The 15301-nt window shown below is 52.0% G+C and overlaps 1 long non-coding RNA gene across 2 annotated transcripts in view; it reads left to right on the top strand.

The window, feature by feature from the left end:
- LOC116956320 (uncharacterized) overlaps positions 1-15301 on the top strand; it is a 52378-nt gene that overhangs the window by 18692 nt on the left and 18385 nt on the right. Inside the window, exon 3 of one of the 2 annotated variants that reach the window (XR_012930219.1) lies at positions 1074-1887. The exons of the other annotated variant lie outside the window; for it this stretch is intronic. This is a non-coding gene — a long non-coding RNA (uncharacterized LOC116956320). Of the gene's footprint in view, positions 1-1073; positions 1888-15301 lie in introns of those variants that run through there. 2 annotated transcript variants of the gene reach the window in all.

Here is a 15301-nt window from a genome sequence, read left to right as displayed (position 1 = left end):
TGAAGCTCTGTCGTCCCGACGGGTCTGTTCCTTTCACCTGAAGAAGGCCGCTTGTGTTGTGGCCGAAACGTCGTGAGAATTTTATTGTGTTATTTTAGTTTATTAATTTATTATTTTATTCTCATTCTACGTGACTTTACCGAAAGAACCAAAGAAGATGAATCCTTGCAGTCACGAAAGCTTTAAATCGAAATTTGACTCAATCAAACTTTTTTGTTAAAGGCGCCTTTCAGCATGCGTTAACGATGTATCCTCCATTAAAAGCGATGAAAGTGATAACTAGGTTCATCTGCGACCATGCATTTTGTGACATCAACTGAGGTGTACCCCCGCCAGGCGAATACAACAAGCAACATTTTCAGTGTTCTCGCTTCGTTTTAACTTCGGACGGGACAGATCTGAATAGTGCCGTTTTATCCTAGTAGCACAAGTGGCTACACATGTAGTAGCTACACATGTAGTAGCTACACATGTAGTAGCTACACATGTAGTAGCTACACATGTAGTAGCTACACATGTAGTAGCTACACATGTAGTAGCTACACATGTAGTAGCTACACATGTAGTAGCTACACATGTAGTAGCTACACATGTAGTAGCTACACATGTAGTAGCTACACATGTAGTAGCTACACATGTAGTAGCTACACATGTAGTAGCTACACATGTAGTAGCTACACATGTAGTAGCTACACATGTAGTAGCTACACATGTAGTAGCTACACATGTAGTAGCTACACATGTAGTAGCTACACATGTAGTAGCTACACATGTAGTAGCTACACATGTAGTAGCTACACATGTAGTAGCTACACATGTAGTAGCTACTGGCCCGCACTTCGAAGGGCCCCGCGCTAAATGCTTTCAAGCTATCAATTCCGGTTCAGCGATTCTGCACTTGCTCTATTACTATAGTACTATACCGCCTTCAACTTTTACGAACGACCGGGTGTTTAAGGTTAGCGATTTGTCGTATTATCTGGCTGTATTTCACATGGAAAAAAAGTACAATTACTTGACTGTGCAAGTAAAAAAATGTGTGTTTAAATATTTACGTGTTTTTTTATATTTAGGGCCCCTTAAAAACATCATGCTACAGGCCCCGCGCTCTTCCGGCACTGGTTCTGAATGAGGCGTGGGCACCCCCACGTGGACTGCCTGTGGCCAAAGGCACGGGGGACACAGACGCGGTGGCTCCGTCGCTCAGCTGGCTGCTGCTGTCTGGAGATCGCTCAGTGGCGAGGGCTCGAAGCGGATGGGAGGACGAGGAGGAGGTGGAGGAGGGGAGTGGGTGGCGGGCAAGGAAACCCTCCAGGTAGCCGGGGTCCCCTGCTCATATGCCCATTTAGTAAATTATTCTTAAAATGTATTTATTTTATGTATATGCGGAGTGGCTGTTGCTGCTGTGTCCTGTACAGCGCTTTTAGATCCTTGATGAAAAGCGCTTTGTAAATGTAATAATCATTACCAACATTTCATTGAGATTCCATCTGTAGGAGAGCTAGAGTAACACCATCCCTGCTACGGATGGACACACGCCACTGATGCATAAACGCGTTAGACCTTTTTTTTGTTATGGGTAAGTGTTGAATTCAACACCTGCTTGTGTATTTTTGTTAGAATGTAAACTAAATCCTGATATTTGTATCCTTGGTGTTGTTGTGTCGTCATCGCTGCTCGCGTTGTTGTGTGAAGTGCACGGCTGAGATAGATCGTTCCAACTTCGTTCCAACTCCACCGTCCCATCGGGAACCACCACCAGCCCGATTGGTGCGGGGCAGCCCCTTTGTGATGCCTTCTACTTTTTTTGTATTACTGGTAGAAACCTCCTGGTTACACCAGCCCACAGGGGATTATTGTGTCCGTCCGTCGTGCATCCAAAAATGGGAGGGGTGGGGCTGGGTGGAGAGGGGAGGCTGGGGAGGGGTTGGGTGGGGAGGATGGGGAGGGGCTGGGTGGGGAGTGGAGGGTGGGGACGGTGGGGAGGGGCTGGGTGGGGAGGGTGGGGCTGGGTGGGGGGTGGGAGGGGTGGGGCTGGGTGGGGAGGGGCTGGTCACCCCGTGGTGCCCTTATAAAACTCAACGTGTAACCTACTCACGCCGGCTTGTGCCCGCCCTCACAGTCGGGCATATTTGCTGAATACACCACGCCGCTGTTGACCCTGGCCATTGACCGAACAACCCAACGTTCCTACCAGCTCCCTCCGCAGGAATGTGTTTAAACACAAAGTTGCTGAGCCACACGCTCAGAGGCCCCCACAAACGCCAAGCGGCCAGCAACAAAGGGCACTTTGGAAGTTGTCATAGATAAGAGTTTACATAGGCATGGAGGGGGGTGGGGGGGTAGAGATTTAAGAAACTCGCCCCATTGCGTCAACTGGCACACCGGGAGATCGAATCGGCGACCTCTGGATAGCAAGTCGAATTTGCGCATCAGTCCACCGTGTGGAAAACGTTCACCCTTTGAAAAGATTTGAGTTGTAATTTGGTAAAAATAAAAACACGCACACAAGGATGGCACTGCAATTGCAAAATCTATTCGTTGCATTCGAGGCGTCATGCTCCTCTCCACGCAGTCATTGTACGGGACAAACTGTTTACGAAACATTCATGTGTACATTAATGTTTGACGACGCTCATTATTCCGTTACAGAAACAGCCTCCTGGCTCACACGCAGAATATATCTCTCTCTCTCGTTAAACGCGTTTCAAATATTGTCGGAACGTTGTATAAATATTCGTGGCACTTGAATATTTGCAGGCCCAATGGGCCCTCTTCTTATGGAGTCTGCGGAGAGCTTTGGGGCCTCGGGGCTAAACTACTCTGAGGAAGAAATTAATAGACAATAACATGGAGCAATAATTGTATTGTAATTTCTTAATGCTACAAGTCAAGAGGCCAATAATATTGTTAAGTGTACAATACTGAACATATATTTTTTTACAGAAATTGACAGCTAATTCAAAAAAATATTTAACGTTATTTTGTGTTACCTGGTCTTCTTCCGTCATCTGCTTACAGTGAGGGAAAAAAAGTATTTGATCCCCTGCTGATTTTGTACGTTTGCCCACTGACAAGCAAATGATCAATCTATAATTTTAATTGTTGGTTTATTTGAACAGTGAGAGACAGAATAACAACAAAAAAATCCAGAAAAACGCATGTCAAAAATGTTATAAATTGATTTGCATTTTAATGAGGGAAATAAGTATTTGACCCTTCTGCAAAACATGACTTAGTACTTAGTGGCAAAACCCTTGTTGGCAATCACAGAGGTCAGACGTTTCTTGTAGTTGGCCACCAGGTTTGCACACATCTCAGGAGGAATTTTGTCCTACTCCTCTTTGCAGATCTTCTCCAAGTCATTAAAGTTTCGAGGCTGACGTTTGGCAACTTGAACCTTCAGCTCCCTCCATATATTTTTATGGTATTAAGGTCTGGAGACTGGCTAGGCCACTCCAGGACCTTAATGTGCTTCTTCTTGAGCCACTCCTTTGTTGCCTTGCCCGTGTGTTTTGGGTCATTGTCATGCTGGAATACCCATCCACGACCCATTTTCAATGCCCTGGCTGAGGGAAGGAGGTTTTCACCCAAGATTTGACGGTACATGGCCCCGTCCATCGTCCCTTTATGCGGTGAAGTTGTCCTGTCTCCTGAGCAGAAAAACACCCCCAAAGCATAATGTTTGCACCTCCATGTTTGACGGTGGGGATGGCGTTCTTGAGTTCATAGGCAGCATTCCTCCTCCTCCAAACACGGCGAGTTCAGTTGATGCCAAAGAGCTCCATTCTGGTCTCATCTGGCGACAACACTTTCACCCAGTTGTCCTCTGAATCATTCAGATGTTCATTGGCAAACTTCAGACGGGCATGTATATGCACTTTCTTGAGCAGGGGGACCTTGCGGGCGCTGAAGGATTTCAGTCCTTCATGGCATAGTGTGTTACCAATTGTTTTCTTGGTGACTATGGTCCCAGCTGCCTTGAGATCATTGACAAGATCCTCCCGTGTAGTTCTGGGATGATTCCTCACCGTTCTCATGATCATTGCAACTCCACGAGGTGAGATCTTGCATGGAGCCCCAGGCCGAGGGAGATTGACAGTTCTTTTGTGTTTCTTCCATTTGCGAATAATCGCACCAACTGTTGTCACCTTCTCACCAAGCTGCTTGGCAATGGTCTTGTAGCCCTTTCCAGCCTTGTGTAGGTCTACAATCTTGTCCCTGACATCATTGGAGAGCTCTTTGGTCTTGGCCATGGTGGAGAGTTTGGAATCTGATTGATTGATTGCTTCTGTGGACAGGCGTCTTTTATACAGGTAACAAGCTGAGATTAGGAGCACTCCCTTTAAGAGTGTGCTCCTAATCTCAGCTCGTTACCTTTAAGAGTGTGCTCCTAATCTCAGCTCGTTACCTGTATAAAAGACACCTGGGAGCCAGAAATCTTTCTGATTGAGAGGGGGTCAAATACTTATTTCCCTCCTTAAAATGCAAACCAATTTATAACAATTTTGACGTGCGTTTTTTTCTGGATTTTGTTGTTGTTATTCTGTCTCTCACTGTTCAAATAATACCTACCATTCCAATTATAGACCGATCATTTCTTTGTCAGTGGGCAAACGTACAAAATCAGCAGGGGATCAAATACTTTTTTCCCTCACTGTAAGTGCCTTGAGCTTTAGAAAACTGAACCTGAGTGTCTTTGTAGCACGCTGCACGGTAGCGTCATCGCTGTTCAGACGAGTGGGGAGATGGGTCGTAAGTAAAGTTTCCGTGTCGTGAATAAAGTTTCTGTGTTGTAAGTGAAGTTTCTGTGCCATAAAGAAAGTTTCTGCATCGCAAATTAAGTTTCTGTGTCATAAATGAAGTGTCTGTGTCGTAAGTTTCAGTTTTCAGTTTATTTAGTTTATTTATCTTGGTATAGCCCTGTGAGCCATTCGGCTCTTGAATCGGGTGCAACCACAACAAACAAAAAACACGAACAAGAAAAACATCTTAAAGTGACTTTGTGTGACTGTGCAAACAACAACAGAAGTGTCTGTGTCGTAAGTTAAGTTTCTGCGTCGCAAATCAGTCTGTCGTGATTTAACGTTTCCAAAACTTAAAATCAAAATTATTTTTGTTACTTACATTAAAAAAAAAACATTAAATCAATACTTAATTGAATAGTGACGTTCCACGTATGTTACGCTCTAAAAAAAAATCAGACTGTCGTGATTTAACGTTTCCCAAACTTAAAATCAAAATTATTTTTGTTACTTACGTAAAAAAACATTAAATCAATACTTAATTGAATAGTGACGTTCCACGTATGTTACGCTCTAAAAAAAGGGCTTTAAAAGAAATACAATTCCGGACAGAGTGACAAACTCACGCTTGCACCATTGTTATAACACCGTGAGATAAAGAGATAACCACCATGGCGGAATGGTTCTCAGCACACTGTGGGATTATAAATCCCAGAGGTCGCCGGTTCGATCTCCCGGCACGGCAGTTGAAGCAATGGGGCCACGTGTTTTAACCCCCCCCACCCCGCCCCCACTCGCTTATGGATGTTGCGTGTGGTTGGGTAAAGAGTGAGTATTCCCATCTGTTCGGAAAAGACATCTGGCTAGTGTGGAAGAGTAGGCCAAAGTAAAAATGTCCTCCGCTGAAGGAAGCTACAGTCTTAAACTCTCGAGCGGAGGACATTTCACCAGCAGTGACTTAGGCAAGCTATTGCAGGGCTGCGCCTATACATATTCGTGGAATTGTGAGTGGGTTCTTTGCAGCTGTGATTTGTAGTGGGTGCACGGCTGCTTGGCACTGCGCTTGGCGGTGCAGCGGTCAGCGCTGCGCCGCGCTACGAACCCGGCGACCCGAGTTCGATTCCCGCTCACGGTCACCAACACCATCAGAGACGGTTATCTGATAATCGGTCCTGGGCCTCACCTAGGTCGACTCAGCCTCAAATGAGTACCTGGCGCGGCGTGTAGTAAACATCGCCACTGGGGGAGACAAAGGCGGCCGGGCGTGGTGCTGGCCCAGCCCACCCCCATCGTGTGCCGTGCCGGCCTTTCTTAGGCGCTGCTCGCGAACAGCACTTGCCCTGAACAGTGTTAGTGCGCACGCTCGCACAGCACTCTGTGCGTGGGGGTCTTCCTGTGTGCGGCACGGCAGGCGGACGAGGCTGCGTCTTGCACACGGTCGCTCTCAGCCATCCGCGCTCAGCAGCAGCAGCAGCTCACAGCTGCACCGCAACCCCGCAACGCTGCCGCTGCTATTTTTGTACCGAGGCGTTTTGGGTTTTTTTTTTTGGCTGCGGGCAGTGAGGAGTGGCGGGGGACGCGGTTTGTGCAAAGCTGTGCGGGAGCTTGAAATTCGTAGTAAAATGAGACGAGCCCTCCTACATCCACCAATGTGCTTTCTCCCTCTCTCTCTCTCTACAATTGCACGACTTTAAAATATGCGTGCGCGCGTGTGCGTGGCGTATCATTGCGGCGTTTAAAAAAACAATAACCACGTCACGTGCGCTTTCCAAAAGGGCTGGGGGACCTTGCAGACAGGCATGATGAAAAAAAACACCCCGACACACACAACAACAACAACGGGGAGCGAGCGAGAGAGAGAGGAATGGATGGATGTGTTTTTGTCGCTTTGGAAAAAAAAAACACGTGCTCATTTCACGACTGGGAGGAGGGGGTAGGCACCAAATGCGATCGTTGTGGCGGGGAGGTGGAGCCACAACCACAACCACCACCGCGTCTCTTACATCTCCCGCTTGCTGCTCGCTGTGCCCACGGAGCCCCCCCCCCACCCCTCGTTACCTCTTGCAAAATGTTTCTTGGCGTCGGTGATGATCTCGTTGTTGTACCGAGATGGCGGTGCGGAGAGGTGGGGGTGTGTGACTGGTGGCGGTGCCTCGGTTATCTGGGGATTTTTTTGTCGTGTTTGTTGGGAAGCTTCGTTATTGAATATCTACCCCCCACCGCCTTCTCTGTACGAACCGCCCTCCCTGTGTCCCTGCCACCCCTCCCGTATCGTGGCTGCGAGTTGGTAGAGTCCCAGACAGACGGCTCTGGAAGGGTCACGCAATGCGCCCGTTGCCCAGGCTGCTCTCTGCGGGCACCGCAGCCGCCTTGCGTGTCGCGGTGGGGGAGGGTGGGGGGGAGAGACCAGCACCACACATTTTGCAAACAAAACGAAATAAACGTAAAGTAAAACAAAATCAACAACAGCGGCCCCGTCGTGCATCTCTCTTCAAGGAGGCCGGGTCCACGTTGCACGGCCGTTGCGGCGTTGTGCGATGATCGTGATGAGGATAGCGACGACGGCGACGCCGACCGTAGAAGACGGCACCCTTCGCTCGATGGGATGGATTAGTGGCGGCCCTGATGCATCACCGAGACAAATTATGCAACTGTAGAGCGCCGTGGAAGGTCACGTGACGACAACAACAACAATAGTGGATTGGGGAAGATGGCTTCAGGAGAGCCGCCGTGCAATTGTATTAAATTAAATTCAGCTGATTTGCAGATTTTTGTATGAGTAAAATGTTGTATTGTCCATCATCATCGCTGAGCTCAAATAATTACTGATGAACATAAAAAAATGATACTGTATTCTGGGTGGAGCGGTGGCACGGTGGTTAGCACCGCTGAGCTCCCAGCCCATCGACTTGTGGGTTTCTTGACTCCTGGCCACGGCTAACATCAGTGGCGTGTGACATCTGGCCCGGTCCTGGGGCACCTCTCCCTTCACCAACCCGTACTGAGCAGCGTGGTGAAGTATGGTCAGAATCACCCCCATGACCGACAGGGCGTGAGCAGGTCGCCACCTGGCCGTGGATTTACAAAGGGACACGATGATTATGCTGAATCCACTGCTGGATGAAGGAGATCCTGCGACGTGACAATCCACCCAGCGCATGCACCGGGCTGACTTCGTCACTCCATCTCCGCAGTGGACGAGCTCTCAGACGCGTTGCATTCACTCCGTATATGATCTGTACCGTACATCTAAATCGGCTCAGGACCCCCGTGAATCACGTGACTCCTGCATGGCCACCCCCACTGCATCCCTTTCCCCGTCCCCTGTGAAAACAGACTCCGCTCCTCTACCTGGCGTGGCCTCTCCTTGTCCTCGTCTCTCCCGACGCTTGGCTCCTGCTGTTGCGTTCATTCCCATCCCGCACTCTCAGATTTTCCATTTTTTCTCTTCTCTCTTCCATCTCTCGCTTCTTGTTTTTATCTTTCCACGCATTGCATCCTCGACTCCCCTAGAATATTATACATTCCCGAATAAACGCGCCTTCATTTGCTCAGTGAGGCAGGATGGCACCTGCACTCAACATGATTTGATGCGAGGAATTTTTAAAGTCCTGTTACCCGGACGGCACCGTGACCGGAACATAGCAGGCGCCGCGCGTTGACGCACATCCAGAATGTGTGTCCCGTGACGTGCGGTTGTTCATCGTGGTACGTCTTTCAAAGACGACCGCTTGCCGGCGGCATTTTAAACTTTTAACAAAAGGTCACCACCCATACACCCACCCTTTGTTTTATTGGAGGCGATAAGCCAGATTACAACGCGTTGGCGTACACGCGGGACTTGCACTCAGAACGCGCCCTCCACCCACTCTCCACGTGGCATGACGCCACCACAGAGGGCCTGCTCAACACTCTGGCCTCTCAAAATCCATGGGCCACGGCAGACATTGGTGTGGGTTTTTTGTTTTGGCGGTGGTGGTTGTTGTTGTTGCTGCAAATTCCAAGTACCGCATTGCCAGGCTCGCAGCCAAAATTATCCAAGGCCTAGCTTTAACCCTACCTCCTTAAGACGTGCGGCGCTCACACCCATCACCAATGGTGGTGGTGGCGGGGGGGGGGGAATTCCTGAATCTTTCAGCAAAGTGGCCTCAAACAGCTGCCAAGAAAACCCTAAGCAGGTTTGAGTGGACACGCCGGGGTCGCTCTGCGATGGAGGTTTGTGAGCGTGCCCGCACGGTGCTGGTTGAGGGAGAGTTTCTTCAGGAGCCCGAGTGGAACACTTCGAGATAACCCAAACTCATCCAGGGAGCTTTCCCAGAGCTCCTCCTTCTCGAGGCACCGAATTCGCTGACTTCCTTAAGAAGCCTCCAGCCGCGCGGGGAGAAACGTCTGACGTCAATTTTGGTGCAATCGACCGATGTTAAATTAAATCATAATTACAGCTGGGTAGAGTGAAGTGTCTTGTGTGTGTGGGGGGGGGGGGGCATTTAAGCACCGTATAACAGGTGAAGGGACCAGTCTTCGAGACAGGCTGGTCCCTTCACCTGATGAAGGCTGCTTGTGTTGTGGCCGAAACGTCGTGATTTTTGTTGTTTTATTTTTTTACCTACGTGACTTTACCGAATAGAACCAAAGAGGACGGCGACATCCGCCGCCCCCGCCGCCGTCGTCTGACGAGTCTCTGTTGTTGTGATGCACAGCACCAGCTTCGCATTCCACTCACACATTTCTTGTTTTTGTTTGCGCACAGCATTGAAATGCGGTGGGTTTTTTTTTTCTGGAAGACTTTGCTGTTTTTTTTTTTTTACCAGGAATTTTTCTGTTACGTGTAGTCACTTTAAGATGTTTTCTCGTTCATGTTTTTGTTTTGTTGCGGTTGCACCCGAGTCAAGAGCCGCATGGCTCACAGGGTTCTACCTAATACATGAAACTGAAACTGACCGCTGCTGCCCTCCCACCTCGTGTTCCCCCGGGCTAATCCCTCGGTAGCGGGGGGGGGACCATAGCACTGGGGGTGGCTTTAACAAGTAAAAGCAATGGTCCTTGTTCACAGCGCATCGTCAAGAAAGGGCCATCGTCCCAAACCGCAACATCTTTGTAGATTTCCTTTCAAAGCCACAGGGTTTATTGGCGAAAGCGTCGTTCCTCCAAATGCTTGTTCCTCTGAAGGGGAACAAAATGAAGTGCGTATCGTCCCACAAGCAAACAAGATGGACAAAGACTCACCAAGAACACCGTGGCCTGAACGGAAAATAATAATCAGTAACGATCGGGAAATGCCCCCCCCCACCACCTCTCCTTCATAGCACACGAAGAAGGGACATTGCCTGAAACGTCGACAATTATATATTTCCTTTTAAGGCCACAGTTGTATCGACGAACGTGTTGAGCTTCTTGTTGTCTATTAATTGGTGCCTGTACACCACTGCTAACGCAGCAGTGGCAGCAGCAGCATCACAAAATAATTTGCTTCATTTTGGACGAAAAAAGTTGCGACGTCTGAGAATGTTCGTAGCTGGCAAAACTCCACTTCTCACCAATCCCTCCCCCCCCCCCCCCCACATGAAAAATGTTTTAACATAGAGTCAGTAAATACGTCATGCATAAGCTCAGCAAAGTGTTTACCTTTATCTACTAGTCTCCCTCGACCCTGCATGCACCCACAGGTCGCCAAGGTCATACCCCCGGATCCTTAGCACCCATTTCGTCTTTCCGCGGCGGCGAGATGTTATCTCCCTCGCCCGGTGTGCAGGAGGTCGTGGGTTCGATCCCGCCTGCTGATGTATATATATAAAGTTTGCATGTCTCTCTCCCTTCGTGGTCGCATGGATTTTCGTCCGGGGTCTTCTGGTGTTTCCCTCCACAGTTAGAATCAACATCACGCGTTTAGAATATTCAGCTGCTATACATTTCCACACAATGATAAGCCACTTCGTTGAGCTATCATTTGTGACAGCCAGGTCGCTTCTGAAAAGGAGCTGTATAGCTCAGTGGGCCTTACCTGGGAAAGTAAAAAAAAAAGGTTCGTAGTTTTTTTTTAAGACCATCAAATCATAGCTAGCTGAAATCCAGATCACCGCCAATGACTGCACAAAAACATTGGTTGTGTGATAATGTTAAGCCCAATGACCGCAACGAGAATAATCCCCTGTATAACTGTTGGGGCAAGTGATATTCACGAGCAGCACCTATGAATGCCAGTCGCTGGATTCACAGTGCGTGAGAGGTCGGTGTGGCCACCTTTGTGTAGTCATCAGTGCTGATGTTCTCATTTAAGGCTGAGTCGACCTAGGGGAGGCACCGGATCCCTTTTCAGATATTGACCACGAGCGGGAATAAAAATTAAGTCGCCTGGTTCGTAGCGCAGTGCGATAACCACGACAATATATATCCCCATATAGCTTTAACAGACTGTTGGGGCAAGTACTGTTAGCGAGCACCTATGAAGGCCACGACAATACCACTCCCCAACACACACACACGCAACCCGTTCTTTTGTCTTGCGTGGAAGCTTCAGGATTTAAATCCAGGCTCTTAGCAGCGGTGTCTCATCAGCTCTCTTAAGTCCCCCGCAGCCACCTCTCTAGTTGTTGTGCTGGTAGGAACGCGAGTGGGGAGAGGAGTATTGTGAGATTATACAATGGGGGGGAGGGAGGCGTGGTGAGGGTGGGGAGGGGAGTTGAGGGTTACCGTGACCCAGATCGGGGGACCCAGGATGCAAGCAGCCCAAGGTATAGCGTTAGGAATGGCATCAACCCGCTCCGGGGTTTCGAGACTGTGAGACTATCCACATGACCCATGCCGCAACAATGATTACATTGCTTCGTTTCGCATTGGCAATTATTTTCCATGGCACCTGCCATTTAACGTTATATATATATAACTCAGACACCTACATTAGTAAAAAAATGGTTGTTATCAAGATTAAGCAACGTATATTTATTTATTTGATTATCGCTCAAGATTGAATTGGGGAGTAAGAGAAAACAAATCATATTTATTCCGACAGCTTGTAATGAATGTTTTAATTATTATAATCGCTTTATTTTATTTTTTCAGGGAGCTTTTTGCAGTTCCCCGTGTGGTTAATTCAAAGTCGTTTCACTCTCCAAGAGAACCCCCGGCATCTCCGTGTACATCGGCATTGCAACTCCAACCATAATCGTGTGGGTGATATTCACCCACCTCCTCGCCCCTCCCCATTCAAGTTGGGAGTGGCTGGTGGATGCTCAGTGTCCATTGTAATGTACACGATGATCTAATAATGTGTACGAATAAATTACATGAGCGATTTTCTTCAACACTTTTTGGGGATGCTGCTTCGTCGAAAACTAAATTCATCATCATCGGCCATAATCAGTCCACTGCTGGGTGAATGCCGAGCCAAAGTTAACTGCTGCCACCTCTCACGATTCGACGATGTAGAAATCCGCCGATAGGGCATCGCTCCATCTTTTACGCTTATAATTATTACTATTATAATTATTACTATTATAATTACTCCTATTATAATTCACCATCGGCCGTTAAAAGAAATCACGTGAAACCAATGCAAAGTCTGGTTTGGTTTTTGCTTGAAATGAATCAAGCACGAGAGGGTTAAAAAAAGAATTGGAGATTTTGTTTATCCTTCTTGTTGATGTTGTCGTTGTTTTAACGGGGAAAGGAGGGATCGTCCCATTCCGCTCCAGCCCATCGCCTCGACACCCACTTCTCCCCCCGGCAGTCCCGTCTCGCCTCACAGACAGCCCCGCGTCTCCCCTCCCTCCCCGCCTCCCTGCAGCCTCTCTACCGCCCCGCACGGCCGCTCCCCCAGCCACCCACTCAGCCGGCCATCCAGCTAGCCACCCAGCCAGTCACCCAGCGAGTCACCCAGCCACCCAGCCAGCCACCCAGTCACCCAGCTAGCCACCCAGCCAGTCACCCAGCCAGTCACCCAGCCAGCCAGTCACCCAGCCAGCCACCCAGCCAGTCACCCAGCCAGTCACCCAGCCAGCCACCCAGTCAGTCGCCCAGCCAGTCACCCAGCCAGTCACCCAGCCAGTCACCCAGCCAGCCAGTCACCCAGCCAGCCAGCCACCCAGCCAGTCACCCAGCCAGTCACCCAACCAGCCACCGAGCCAGCCACCCAGTTAACCACCCAGCCAGTCAGGCAGCCTGCCAGCCAGCCAGTCACCCAGCCAGCCAGTCACCTAGCCAGCCACCCACCCAGCCACCCAGCCACCCAGCCAGCCAGGCACCCAGCCAGTCACCCAGTCAGCCAGCTAGACCGGCCAGCCACCCAGCCAGCCACCCAGCCAGCCACCGAGCCAGCCACGCAGCTAACCACCCAGCCAGTCAGGCAGCCTGCCAGCCAGCCAGTCACCCAGCCAGCCACCCACCCAGCCAGTTACCCAGCCAGCCAGCCAGTCACCCAGCCAGCCAGTCACCTAGACAGCCACCCAGCCAGCCACCCAGCCAGTCACCCAGCCAGTCACCCAGCCAGCCAGACACCCAGCCAGCCAGTCACTCAGCCAGCCACCCAGTCAGTCACCCAGCCAGCCACCCAGCCAGTCACCCAGCAAGCCACCCAGCCAGTCACCCAGCCAGCCAGCCACCCAGCCAGCCACCCAGCCAGTCACCCAGCCAGCCAGTTACCCAGCCAGCCACCCAGCCAGCCACCCAGCCAGTCAACCAGCCAGCCACCCAGGCAGTCACCCAGCCAGTCAATCAGCCAGTCACCCAGCCAATCACCCAGCCAGCCACCCAGCCCGTCACCCAGCCAGCCAGTCACCCAGCCAGGCACCCAGCCAGTCGCCCAGACAGTCACCCAGCCAGTCACCCAGCCAGCCAGTCACCCAGCCAACCACCTAGCCAGCCACCCAGCCAGTCAACCAGCCAGTCACCCAGCCAGCCACCGAGCCAGCCACCCAGCTAACCACCCAGCCAGTCAGGCAGCCTGCTAGCCACCGAGCCAGCCACCCAGCTAACCACCCAGCCAGTCAGACAGCCTGCCAGCCAGCCAGTCACCCAGCCAGCCACCCACCCAGCCAGTCACCCAGTCAGCCAGCCAGTCAGCCAGCCAGCCAGTCACCTAGCCAGCCACCCAGGCAGCCACCCAGCCAGTCACCCAGCCAGTCACCCACCCAGCCAGACACCCAGCCAGCCAGTCACCCAGCCAGCCACCCAGTCAGTCACCCAGCCAGCCAGCCAGCCACCCAGCCAGTCACCCAGCCAGCCACACAGCCAGTCACCCAGCCAGCCAGCCACCCAGCCAGCCACCCAGCCAGTCACCCAGCCAGCCAGTCACCCAGCCAGCCACCCAGCCAGCCACCCAGCCAGTCACCCAGCCAGCCACCCAGCCAGTAACCCAGCCAGTCTATCAGCCAGTCACCCAGCCAGTCACCCAGCTAGCCACCCAGCCCGTCACCCAGCCAGCCAATCACCCAGCCAGGCACCCAGCCAGTCGCCCAGCCAGTCCCCCAGCCAGTCACCCAGCCAGCCAGTCACCCAGCCAACCACCTAGCCAGCCACCCAGCCAGTCAACCAGCCAGTCAATCAGCCAGTCACCCAGCCAGTCACCCAGCTAGCCACCCAGCCCGTCACCCAGCCAGCCACCCACCCAGCCAGTCACCCAGTCAGCCAGCCAGTCACCCAGCCAACCAGTCACCTAGCCAGCCACCCAGGCAGCCACCCAGCCAGTCACCCAGCCAGTCACCCACCCAGCCAGACACCCAGCCAGCCAGTCACCCAGCCAGCCACCCAGTCAGTCACCCAGCCAGCCAGCCAGCCACCCAGCCAGTCACCCAGCCAGCCACACAGCCAGTCACCCAGCCAGCCAGCCACCCAGCCAGCCACCCAGCCAGTCACCCAGCCAGCCAGTCACCCAGCCAGCCACCCAGCCAGCCACCCAGCCAGTCACCCAGCCAGCCACCCAGCCAGTAACCCAGCCAGTCAATCAGCCAGTCACCCAGCCAGTCACCCAGCTAGCCACCCAGCCCGTCACCCAGCCAGCCAGTCACCCAGCCAGGCACCCAGCCAGTCGCCCAGCCAGTCCCCCAGCCAGTCACCCAGCCAGCCAGTCACCCAGCCAACCACCTAGCCAGCCACCCAGCCAGTCAACCAGCCAGTCACCCAGCCAGCCACCGAGCCAGCCACCCAGCTTACCACCCAGCCAGTCAGGCAGCCTGCCAGCCAGCCAGTCACCCAGCCAGCCAGCCAGCCACCCAGCCAGCCACCCAGCCAGTCACCCAGCCAGTCACCCAGCCAGTCACCCAGTCAGCCACCTATACCAGCCAGCCACCCAGCCAGCCACCCAGCCAGCCACCGAGCCAGCCACCCAGCTAACCACCCAGCCAGTCAGGCAGCCTGCCAGGGAGCCAGTCACCCAGCCAGCCACCCACCCAGCCAGTCACCCAGCCAGCCAGCCAGTCACCCAGCCAGCCAGTCACCTAGCCAGCCACCCAGCCAGCTACCCAGCCAGTCAGGCAGCCTGCCAGCCAGCCAGTCACCCAGCCAGCAACCCACCCAGCCAGCCACCCAGCCAGCCAGCTAGTCACCCAGCCAGCCAGTCACCT

The sequence above is a fragment of the Petromyzon marinus genome, chromosome 64, assembly GCF_048934315.1.
Source record: "Petromyzon marinus isolate PM22_M1 ecotype Great Lakes invasive population chromosome 64, UKy_Petmar_22M1.pri1.0, whole genome shotgun sequence".
NCBI classification, from domain to species: Eukaryota; Metazoa; Chordata; class Hyperoartia; order Petromyzontiformes; family Petromyzontidae; genus Petromyzon; species Petromyzon marinus.
This window is presented reverse-complemented; position numbering and strand designations above follow the sequence as displayed.